We start from the raw sequence: 12,500 nt of genomic DNA, 5'->3' as shown, positions 1-12,500 counted from the left end.
TGATCTAAAATGTATCCCAGATACACAACTACAATCACATGATGATTGTCCCCGATTGCATTTATGCAGGTTTCAAGCCAATACTTTTTCCAGACAAAAACACAGTGTGAATTCATCTACGTGAATTTAAGAGTCAATTTGTTTCCAGACGTATTTCGGGTGAATAACTCATTTCTAGTGTTTCCTGGCTGCCCGAGCAATGCTGGCTTGTGCTAGCCTGTTCCTGACACTAAGCAGTGTGATTGATATGAGCCCTCTCAATAATCAGAAGCCTGAATGAATGTCTCCAACAAAGGTTTTTTTAACAGATGAATGTCATGGCAGTTATCAACGTCGACTTAGCTAGAAAATGTGAAAGTAATGTGAAATTGTGTGTGTGTGTGTGTGTGTGTGTGTGTGTGTGTGTGTGTGTGTGTGTGTGTGTGTGTGTGTGTGTGTGTGTGTGTGTGTGTGTGTGTGTGTGTGTGTGTGTGTGTGTGTGTGTGTGTGTGTGTGTGCGTGCGTGCGTGCGTGCGTGCGTGTGTGTGTGTGTGTGTGTGTGTCTGTATGTATGTGTGTGTGTGTGTGTGTGTGTTTGTGTGTTGTAGGGAGGGACAGGGAGTGAACATATGTTGATCAGATGTTGTGATGATGGCAGAACCCTAACCGAGAGAGGGAGCGAAATGGAGAGAGAGAGTGAGATAGATAAAGAGCAAAATAGATAGACGACAAGAGGGGGAGAGAGAGCGAGGGAGCGAGACTGAAAAAGAGAGAAATGCGGTGTGAACAGAAGGGCAAAGCAATTACGAGGCAAAAAAAGCCAGAGAAAGCGAGCCAGAGAAAGAAAGAGCAGTGAAGGGAAAGAGCCAAGGTTAAATGGAGAGTGAAAAAGAGGAGAAAATGGAAAAAGGGTCGATGTTGTGACCCATGTTTTTCACAACAGCCTGTGAGGTCACCTGAAGCGGCCTTGTGTTATTGGTGAACCTGAATCACTTTGTTTTATGAAGCTTTGTGTATTTTTATGGGCTTCTGTATATTAATGATAAGGCGGTCTTAAGCGAGTGTTAGCCTACTGCTATCCTGGTTTTTCGTCAATTCACCTCATCATTCCAAATCATGAGGGTGGAGCTGAGGGAGTCAGGTGGTGGGGTGATGGAAGAGCGGGGTGGAGGCCTGGCTGGAGGTGTTGGTGGAGTGGGCTGGGGTGGGGGCGGGGGGGGGAAAGATGTGGGCCAGGGCTACTCGGGAGAGTTCAGATGGGGCCAGTGAAGCAGCAGACGGATGTGCCAAATGGATTTTCCTTGTTTGTAATGAGGCTGCTATCACCACCGCGGCCACCGCATGCAGTGTTAAGGGGATTGGTGTGTGTGTGTGTGTTTGTGTGAGAGTGTTGTGTGTGTGTGTGTGTGTGTGTGTGTGTGTGTGTGTGTGTGTGTGTGTGTGTGTGTGTGTGTGTGTGTGTGTGTGTGTGTGTGTGTGTGTGTGTGTGTGTGTGTGTGTGTGTGTGTGTGTGCTTTTAGGGGGTAAGGGGAGGCTGGGGCAGAGCCGTGAATACAGAGACGAGTGATGGAGGGAGAGAGATAACTGATAACAGTGGTCCAGAGAGGGCTGAGAGATGGGGGGTGTGGAAAGCAAGGAGGGGTGCTGAGGGAACAAAAAAAGCTGATTGTTGTATGTGAAATGTCGTTTTTGACGCTGCGTCTGACAGTGTTGCCATGTTGCACTGAAGAAGTGCGAATGAGAGAGGGAGGGAGATGGGGGAGCGAGAGAGAGATGGATGGTGTGTGTGTGTGTGGGTAGAGGGGGGAGTGTGTAATTGCAAAGTGCCCGTTGAGGGGGCTGTGATGTTGGGAGCGCCCTGAGAAATAATTGGACGTAGGAGGCACAGTGAGGAGAGGATGTGGGTGAGGCGGGATGCGGGAGGCGTCTGGTTAGAACCGAAGGGAGAGAAAACGGCAACAGGGCGGTAACATGCTACCACTTATTGTGTTTGGTGTTGTGTTATGTTTTCTGTTGTAATCTGCACCTTCATTCACGTCACGAATCAGAGGGCAAAGAGCACATATGCAAACGAGCACTGCTTGCTTCACTGTATTTTTCTGTTGCCCTTTGATTAAAGACAGAAAGAAAGTGAGGGAGAGAGAGAGGGGGAGAGATAGAGAGAGAGAGAAAAAAAAGAGGGAGGGAGAGAGAGAGGGGGAGAGCTTACTCAACAGCTACACACATCCAATTAAGTCACCCACGTTTTTCAAGATGCCTTTTGATCAGAACTCTACCTATAGTCCTCCTCTTCCCTACTCCTCTTTCTCCTCCTCCCAGCACTCCTCCTGGTCATCATTTCTCCTCCGTCTCCTCCTCCTCCTCCTCCTCTTCCTCTTTCTTTTTCTTCTCCTCCTCCTCCCCCTACTACTTCCGCTTTTGATGAGGCAGACCACCATTCCATATCTAGGAAAAATGATAGAAATCTGGAAAGAATGAAAGATAGAAAGAAATGAGTAAAGAAAGAAGGAAATAAAGACTGAAGGAAAGAACAATAGAAATATAGGCAGTGAAGAAAGGGTAGGGGACGGGGTAAAGGAGAGAGAGAGGGGGAGAAAGAGAGAGTGAATGGAAAAAAACAAGGGCAGACTCTGAAGCAAAGGGAGGCAGAGGCACAACACAGATGGTGAGCTGTCAGTGGCCGGCTGTGCTTGTGCGTGCACGTGTGTCTCTGTGTGTGCGCACATTTTTTTCTCTGTTGTTTTTTTCCGGAATTCATACCACGTATATCCCCAAGGATTTCACCATAGGCCTCTGACACGCGCACGCCAGCACACACACACATACACACACACGCACACATGCACACCGATCTGCGATGGCGTGTGTGTGGGCATGCGCATGTGTCTGCGTCTGCGTGCACTATCCTGTGCCCTCTGAGCTGCGGCGCGGTGTGTAGCAGCACCCTGTCTCTTCCCAGATGGCGCTGGCAGACAGGCACTGCGGGGCTGGAAGAGTTGGCACGGTTCCCCGGCGCGCAGTTTGCCATCGCGGCCGCCCTGCTCTCTGCTAGGCACCGGGGCGAAGGTACCCGCCGCCGGAGGCTGCTGGGGTTCCGCACGGGCCCGCCGCCCCACCGGCAGACCGCCGGCCGCCGGTATCACCGACCTCCCTCCACTTCCTGCATGCATCACATGCACCATTTGCGAGCTGGATACTGAGCGAGCTGTCCAGCTGGTTAATGAGCCTAACATAGTGAGCATAGTTTGAATTCAGTCGTGTTCACACGTTTAAAATCCCTACAGTGTCTTGTGCTGTGGGATAGAATTATTACATTTTTATTCGTCAACATTTCCGCGTGCTAGCCATGCCACCATGCGGCTGATGATGCCTCGATGTGGTCGTACATGCTACAGCCGGCTAGCTAGCATACGCTGTCACGAGGGCTTCCTTTCATTCCTGGAGCGGTTTTGTTTCTTTCTTTTTTTAATTTTAGTTTTTTTTCTTCTTTTAAACACCAGCCGTCGTCTTTTAAAAATCTCCACGTCAATTACGCTGCCGTTCACTCTCCATTGTTCCACTAAGTGCCCTGAAGAGTGTTTATGTTGTAATTTCATTGTCACGTCATTAAAGGGTGATGTTTCTTGACGTTCCTCCTGTGATCGCTTGGATGTATAAGGTCTGCTCTGGCTGGGTGCCAGGGCCTGGATCCATTCCAGCTGAACGCCTTCATGTTCCGATGCTCGTGCGCTGGCGGGCAGAGCCCACATGCACACACACCCCCACACCCACACACACAGAAAGTTGAATCATTAAGGATCGCCTTACCACAATGTCTTTGTGGATGTTGGTGTGGGTGTGTGTGAGTAGATCTGGCAGATGTGTGAGTAGGTGTTATAGTGTGTCGTAGCGTTTGTGTGTGTGTGTGTGTGTATGTGGGGGGGGGGGGGGGGGTTCTGTGTCTGTATGAGTTCCTGGTTGCCCAGAGTTTGGAGTATAAGTAAGATACATTTGAAACTGTAAATGTGTGGTAGACACTTTTTTGCTTTTTGTGTCTGTGAAAAAAGCATCTGTATGGTGGTTGTGTGTGTGTGTGTCTGTGTGAGTGTCTGTTTTGAATTTGTTAGTGCGTGCATGTGGGTCTAGTGAGGCAAAACCAATGCAATCTTTGACGGGTACCAGGTCAGGAGCAGAGCTAAGACGCTGTTAGTTTGTGTGTGTGTGTGTGTGTGTGTGTGTGTGTGTGTGTGTGTGCGTGTGTGCGTGTGTGTGTGTGTGTGTGTGCCTCTGCATGTGCATTTATTTGAGGATATTTTGGCCAGCAATCTGTGCTGGGCTAGTTTGCTACAGTTTCTGGAGGCACAGAGACATGAGTTCCTGCTCACACACACACACACGCACACACACACACACACACACACACACACACACACACACACACACACACACACACACACACACACACACACACACACACACACACACACACACACACACACACACACACACACACACACGGGAGCCTGTGCCAGGCAAGCTGTTCACTAGCTGGTGCTGGCAGTGGTCCAGATAGAGTGGTGGCATCCATCTGTAGCATGGGAGAGCAGTTAGGCGCTCTGTGTGTGTGTGTGTGTGTGTGTGTGTGTGTGTGTGTGTGTGTGTGTGTGTGTGTGTGTGTGTGTGTGTGTGTGTGTGTGTGTGTGTGTGTGTGTGTGTGTGTGTGTGTGTGTGTGTGTGTGTGTCTGTCTGTCTGTCTGTCTGTCTGTCTGTCTGTCTGTCTGTCTGTCTGTGTGTGTGTGTGTGTGTGTGTGTGTGTGTGTGTGTGTGTGTGTGTGTGTGTGTGTGTGTGTGTGTGTGTGTGTGTGTGTGTGTGTGTGTGTGTGTGTGTGTGTGTGTGTGTGTGTGTGTGTGTGTGTTTGTGTGTGGGTGTGAGTGTGTGTCTGACTCTCTGCTAGTGTCAGAGGATAAACAAAACAATGACATTTGTTGGTTATGCTTTATTATCGCTGGAGTCTGAGGCAGGCATTCAAGACTTGTTTTGTTGTGTTGTTGCAGTTTGTCGTCTTGCTCAACGCTGTACAACGGGCGACCCCTTATTGGGCCATCAATTGTGTCTGTGTGTGTGCGGGGTTAAGGAGAGGAGAGGAGGAATACAAAAAGAGGAGAATTGCAATACTGGCTGAATGGAGGCGGAGTCATACACTGACAGCTGCTGTCATTTGTGTGAGCACGTGCGCACACAAGACGCCACCCCTCTTACACCGTTGCCGTCGTACACTTTCATCCACTTAGGCCATTAGCAATTAGCCACGGTCACTGCCCAAGTCAACATTCTCACACACGAACACACACACTCTGTGGTGACCGGGGTCATGTCAGCCTGAGAGGCCAATCTCTACACCTCTTTTGTGGTGGGGTGAAAGGTAACGAGTGGTGACTCACACACACTGAGCATCATGGCTGCACGGGATATTTTACTTCCCCACATTTTTCTCTTTTGCTTTCGTCGGTTCCTCGTTAGCGCACGACCTGCTACGTATTTGATCAATTGCAGACATTTTCAGGGGGTCTGCTTTTTTTGGAAAAGAGTCGACACAACATCCAACACATGGCGTCCGTCATGGGAGATTCTGAAAACACCAGCAGACCCCTCCTCCCCTCTTCCCCTCCTAGCGATACACTCTCTAGTCTCCTCTCTTCTTAATCTGCTTGTTCTCTCCATCTCGCTTGTGCGTGTTTGATTCACCCATCTGTCCACCCAAGATGTTTCACATAGCGCTCTCTCTCTCTCTCTCTCTCTCTCTCTCTCTCTCTCTCTCTCTCTCTCTCTCTCTCTCTCTCTATCTCACTATCTCACTCAGCAATTACATGCTGATTTGCTTCAGAGCACTCTCAATCAAAGTGAAACAAAATATGGTGTTTATTATTTACTGTCGGTGTGTGTGTTTGTGTGTGTGTGTGTGTGTGTGTGTGTTTGTTGTGTGTGCATGTGTATGTGTTTGTGTTTGTCTGTTGTATGTGTGTTTGTGTGTAGGTGTGTGCATGCATACACCACCCAAATACTCACCAACCTTTCTTGAAGATCTATACATAAAGTTATAGATATTCTATATAGATCAATATGAATGGTCCGTGTATTTCCAATGTGCATCCTACCAGTTCACTCAGTTCATATCACATCACATCATGTACTTCATCATCTCTACTAGGACGTTCCAATGTTATGTAAGACGCTCCTATACGAGTTGACTTGAGGCCTGCCGTGTAAGGAGCCAAGCAGTATCCTCTATCCTCCTGTCTTCTTGACACAAGCAGCAGCAAACACTGTAGGAGAAGGAAAGTAGAAGGAACCTAGTTTGAATTAAATGTGTTAATTAATCTGAGCTGTTATTTTTTATCAGTAAGGATTGTAAACATGAGTGACTTTGGCCAGGAATATGTCCAACTTTTTCTGAGGTGGAAATGTCCCTCTCTCTACCCCAATGTAATGTCTTCCCTCCACTTGATATTTTTCTCTTTCTCTCTTATTTTATCTGACAGTCGCCAACTGTCGGCTTTACCTCTGCCCATTCCAAACAATTCATTTCAATCCCTTTACGTTTTTGACCAGACCCCTTAGGTTAGTTCTTCCCAGCAACAATATTTAGTCAGAATCCTCACAGCCTGAGTGGGTCTGCTGTTGAGGCTGTGAATCACATTTAACACTCCTTTACACTACCTCCTGTTCCTGTCCCTCCCTCCCTCTATCCCTCTATTATTTGACTCTCTCACCATCTCGTCCCAAAACAGATGGCTAAATGCTTCCTATAAAACCATTTCTCAGGTTAAAAAGAAAGAATAAGTGAAGGACTCCTACTCCTATGAACAACATGTGTTTTATTGTTCGGTCTCTAACACAGACACGTGTCTGTGTGTGTGTGTGTGTGTGTGTGTGTGTGTGTGTGTGTGTGTGTGTGTGTGTGTGTGTGTGTGTGTGTGTGTGTGTGTGTGTGTGTGTGTGTGGGTGTGTATGTGTGTGTGGTGTGTGTGTGTGTCTGTAGATGTGCTGGAGAAAGAATATACAATAACAAATGTGGATGTTATGCAATATACTATACCATTACCCTAACCCTAGTTTTAAATACAAAGGTTTGACCTAATTAGGTACGCACAATTTTTTATGTGGAATATATAGAGTTTGAGAGGTGCGCTTTGAAATTGGATTGTGTGGATTTTATAAAGAAAATATATTGCACTTACTTAAATAACCAATTTAGGCAGTGGCTTAGGCTGTGTTTGTGTGCAAGTGCGTGCTTCTGTGTTGTGTGAGTGTGCTTGCACACCAGGTCTGGGTAAGGACGATTAGAAGAGAAAAGAGGGTAGTTACAACATGAACATACTGATATCCGATCGTTCCATCTCTCTCACTATCTATTGCTCGCTTCTCTCTCTCTCTTTCTCCACTCTCCCGCTCTTGTGCCATCAGAATACCCACTATGTTCACCTGTCCCTTGAAAATCTTCTTTTACAAATATGGCTCTGCTTGCTTAATTTTAAGTTTCCTATTTACAAAATATATTCTAAGTCTTGCAGTGCTGAGCACCTTTTCCGAAGATTGATATAGCTAGAACAACCATTGCCGGCGAAGTGTTTTGAGTGTGCGTGTGTATCTACGTATCCATGCCTATGTCTGCTGTACTGTGAGAAGTGTGTGTCGGCAGCCAGTGGGCTTCTCGACCTATGTGTGTCATGCAGTAGAAATCAATCAATGTCACCACTGTCGCATTCTATTGAATTATCCCCCCCCCCGCGTCATTGAAACCCATTGTTATTTCCATGAAATTTGATTCCATTGAAGTACATTCAAATATCATATCTTTATTACAAAAGTAGACACTGTCAAGCTTATTATTTTTTTTAGGCTTTAAAGGCTTAAAAGAAACGAAAGATAACACTTTGAGGATTGAATTGTTCAATGTATTCAACCGCTAGAGCTTCTAAAAATATGTGTACATTTTTTTATAAAATCCAGCTAGGGCCAATCCCCCCCCCCTCCCCTAAAAAATGATAAGCTTGTTGCAAAAAAAGAATAAAGATGATCTCAAAGAATTGTTCGTAGGTTATGATGTAAACGCTCGACACTATTTGGAGGAATGAACAGAGCCTCACTGAGTCCCGTATCAGGCCGTCTCTTCGGGGTCCTTCCAGATATAGATATAGGATCGTTGCAACAACCCTTGTGAGTGATGAAACTTGAGTGTAACTTCCACAAAACAAAAAAAAACGGCACACACATTGCAACTCAGTGAGGGGATAAAATCGAGAAGGGAAAAGGAGGCGAGAGAGGGAAATAGATAGAAGAGAGAGAGAGAGAGAGAGAAAGAGGGAGAGAGCTAGAGTGAGAGAAAGGTTTTTACAAACACTGTGACCCACGTAACGATGGAGGATGCAATAGGCTGATGTAAGTGTGCAGACATATCCTTCTAAGTGGTAGGTAAGGCGGCCCAAGTCTTACACTTATCTCGAAGGAACGCTCTCCGGGCTGGTGGAGGAGGAAATAGACAGAGGATACCCAACTCAGAGCAATGTCTAGGACTTATTTTAATACATTTTATCAGAAAATAAAGTTTAATCTGAAACAGCCTATTAAACATAGCAGTACACTTCTTAGCTATTGATTTCTTGTTTTGAATGTGGGGATATGACCTTGAAAATGGCACCTATACACTCAAATATCTGCATGTTTTTATCTTCCACAAAGGCAGGTCTAAGCATACAAGACCCATTTTGATTTTGAGGACAGCCTTCACGCACCACAATAGACTGTACTTTACTTAAGAGCAATGCAGGAAAGAAAGTGTGACTTTCAGGCTTTCGACAAGTAAAGAGGTACTGATGGGTTTGGTCTTACTAATGTTTAATAGTAAAACCAAAATAGAGAAGAGGAGCGTGTGTGTGTTTGTCGGAGTGAGTGTAAGAGAGAAAGAGATGTGGTTTGCTAATGTCTACACACTGGGCTAAACGCGTTTATTTTGACGGAATTTCAAATAGGTTTGTCACAGGACCAGGGTTGCAGGCAGCACCTTGGTCTGAAACATATCATTTACTCACGGCATCATGCTAACTGCTGCCGACAAACATGCTTTGGATCACTTTATCACAGTCGTGTACCGTCTCCACTTCCTATTTAGCCGGTTGTACTCCAGTGGACCACCCGTACTGTCCTCTGCGGTGTGTCACACACACACACACACACACACACACACACACACACACACACACACACATACACACACACACACACACACACACACACACACACACACACACACACACACACACACACACACACACACACACACACAAACACACACACACACACACACACACACACACACACACACACACACACACACACACACACACACACACACACACACACACACACACACACACACACACACACACACACACACACACACCAAAGCCACCTGGCTGTTTTATAGGTCTTATCAACGTCGTCCATCAGTCAAATATGTATTAGCTTATCATACACAAGGGACCCGCTGTTGAATAAACACTAATAGAAAAAAATAAAAACTCTACTCTTCCTTTATAATAGTAATAATAATACATTTAATTTGAAGGCTCCTTTCTCTGCACTCAAGGATACCGTACAAAAAAAATTGTCATTTTAGAAAATCGCTAATTGCAGCATCTTACAACGACCACCCCTTCTGCCCACTCCTCCTCCTCCTCCACCTCTTCCTCCTCCACCTCCTCCTCTTCCCCCTCCGCTGTCCATTAAGCCCTTTCCCGCGCAGCACTTCGGAGGAGCCATAAAGAGAGTTAGACAAAGTCATGGCACTCACCCCCCCACACACACACACACACACAAAGCCCTCCCCCCCGCCCCACCCCCTCACACACACTTATCCATTACACGTTGGGTATGAGTGCATCAATAATAATAACCGCCCTTATAGCACACCGTCGACTGCACTGGACTCAAAGCTGCTTCTGTGTCCACTCTGCATCCACAGCCGTAACATGACTAATAAATGGGCTATGGACGTGCATTATAATTTAGCCATTAACTTTATGGCGGTCTCGTCTTAAGCGAGTGATAGAGGCTCTCTCGGAAGCTTGTTTTCAAGGTTGTTTAAAGTGAAATTAAACAGTTATGGCAATTTCTATTTCACTTGCACTTGGAGGCTAATGACAGCTGAAGTGTTTACTGCGGCGGGGACAAAAGGAAGAATTTAATTTTTACAATGAAATGTTGTTTAGCGTTTTTTAAAGGCCTCATTTTAGGCTGGTCCATTTGTGTGTGCATTGTGTGTGAATATATTTGTCTTTGATGGTGGTCTGCAGACACACTTTTTTCAATCGTGTGCCTCATTTGACAGATATATTCTGGTTTTGTCCATAGACTGGGTAAATGACATTGCCAGAGAGAGCGGTGAATTGATATCGATTCGAGTGGCGATCTCAATTGCTGGGTGAATAGGTGAGCCTTGTTTATTAGCATGAAAGTTATTGATTTTCTTCCGTTGATTTGAATCAGAGCACTCTCAATCAAAGTGAAACAAAAGATGGTGTTTATTACTAACTGTGTTTGTGTGTGTGTGTGTGTGTGTGTGTGTGTGTGTGTGTGTGTGTGTGTGTGTGTGTGTGTGTGTGTGTGTGTGTCTGTGTGTCTGTGTGTGTGTGTGTGTGTGTGTGTGTGTGTGTGTGTGTGTGTGTGTGTGTGTCTGTGTGTCTGTGTGTGTGTGTGTGTGTGTGTGTGTGTGTGTGTGTGTGTGTGTGTGTGTGTGTGTGTGTGTGTGTGTGTGTGTGTGTGTGTATGTGTGTGCGTGCACTCGTGTGTGTTTTGCAGTGTATAAGTGCAATCTAGAATTCTGTGATAAAGTGGCATGCATGGTTCTTGGGCAAATGTAACGGAATGTGCTAAATTGGACCTTTCTTGTGCATAACGGCATACTGTGTACCAATGTGTACCAACTCTGTATACTTTTCTCACCCACTCCCATGGTATTATACCCTAGCCTTCATCTTCTGCACCGCAGGGATGGTGGATACGTTTCACACACATGCATGATAAACCCCCAATTACAATCGGGTAACAAATGCAGCTTTTCAAACTCGCTGCGGGCCATTCTCTGCCCAAAATCAATAGGGTACGTTTGAAATGTTGCTTTCATTTTAGACCAACCTTCTATGTGTTACAGCAGGTGTGGTGTTATTTAGGTTTTTTTTATATTGTTATTGTGTTTGGAGAAGTTTGGTGTTGTTGTGACTGAAGCGATTGATAATCCAGTGATTACAATTTCCTTATTTTGTTTAAAAAAGGACCTTAAAAATTCCCTATGACATTATGGGGAATTAGACAGAACTTGCCCACCGCTGGATCGATTTCATACTATCAAATGATAGGGCCAGTGAATAGGGCCAAATATAATGGCTCGATGAGGAAAGCAAATATACAGAACAGTGGAAAGAATGAGCTCAAGGTGTCATTAAAGAGGTTGTGAGGGCAATACAAGGGAAACTCTCCCTGTTTTACTTGGGCTTGTTAAACGTATATATCATGGATTCCTTGTGAAAGCACTGCTGGAAAATTTTAGAATTGCTTTGCTCGTCTCTCTACCGTCTTCAATTTAATGACTTTGTATTTTCATAGCTTATATCCCAGTCAGGCTATAGGGTCTGACAGCTGGCAGGCTGGGGGAAGGAAAAGCTAAACGCTTTCAGCTGTAAAAATTAAATATATATTTATATAAATAAATATATATATAAAAATATACATGTATATATAAATATCTATTGAAAACTATAACTTTTCTCTATAAGAGCAGTATCACACCTTAGAGAGAGACAGGTAGAGGAAGAGAGAGAGAGATAGAAGGAGAGGCAGAGAGACAGGAAGAGAGAGTGATAGAGAGTGAGAGACAGAGAGAGGGGAAGAGACAGAGAGGCAGAGAGGGAAGAGAGACTGATGGAGTGAAGGCAGGCCAGAGAGTGAGAGAGCAGGCAGTTTATCAGTGAAAGCGCACACACAGAGACAGAGGCGAGTGTGTAAAATGGATTAGTGCCTGTGCCAATCTCTTTGCTGTCTGAACTGTATCTAATCTCATCACACTGCCTCTCTAAACGGCCCTTCTCATTCTCACATAACGTCCGTTTCAGTCAGGCTCCGATTTTAAGTTGACATGGTTAGGTTTAAAGGCAAGTGAAAATAATGCACGTTAATTATCTTGTTTTTTTTCACAGATAGAAACTGGAAAGTTGATTAAAAGTTGTTCATGCCCAAGAAGCACACCTTCCTCTTTGATGGTATTGTTTATTCCTACAGCCTTCTATTGGACTAGCCTGTTTACTTCTCTCGTCCCTCTGTCTCTCTGTCTGATGCTCTCTCTCCCATGGATCCACCCGGTGCCAGTGGGCCGTGAGATATATGGCCAGTGGGCCATTATATTCCCAGTCTTTCCTCATTATCAGCTGGTATACCTCCTAGAGAGGCTCTGGTAGACCCCAATTCAGACTGAACCTCTGTGGTTCAT

General features: G+C 45.5%; 1 protein-coding gene across 6 annotated transcripts in view; it reads left to right on the top strand.

The window, feature by feature from the left end:
* Nucleotides 1-12,500, top strand: part of runx1t1 (RUNX1 partner transcriptional co-repressor 1) — a 69,124-nt gene that overhangs the window by 19,059 nt on the left and 37,565 nt on the right. The window contains exon 2 of one of the 6 annotated variants that reach the window (XM_056582357.1): nucleotides 10,370-10,447. The exons of the other annotated variants lie outside the window; for them this stretch is intronic. The gene's annotated coding sequence lies outside the window, so the exon portion shown is untranslated. The remainder of the gene's footprint in view (nucleotides 1-10,369; nucleotides 10,448-12,500) is intronic. 6 annotated transcript variants of the gene reach the window in all.

This window comes from Gadus chalcogrammus, chromosome 22, assembly GCF_026213295.1.
Source record: "Gadus chalcogrammus isolate NIFS_2021 chromosome 22, NIFS_Gcha_1.0, whole genome shotgun sequence".
Taxonomy (NCBI): domain Eukaryota; kingdom Metazoa; phylum Chordata; class Actinopteri; order Gadiformes; family Gadidae; genus Gadus; species Gadus chalcogrammus.
This window is presented reverse-complemented; position numbering and strand designations above follow the sequence as displayed.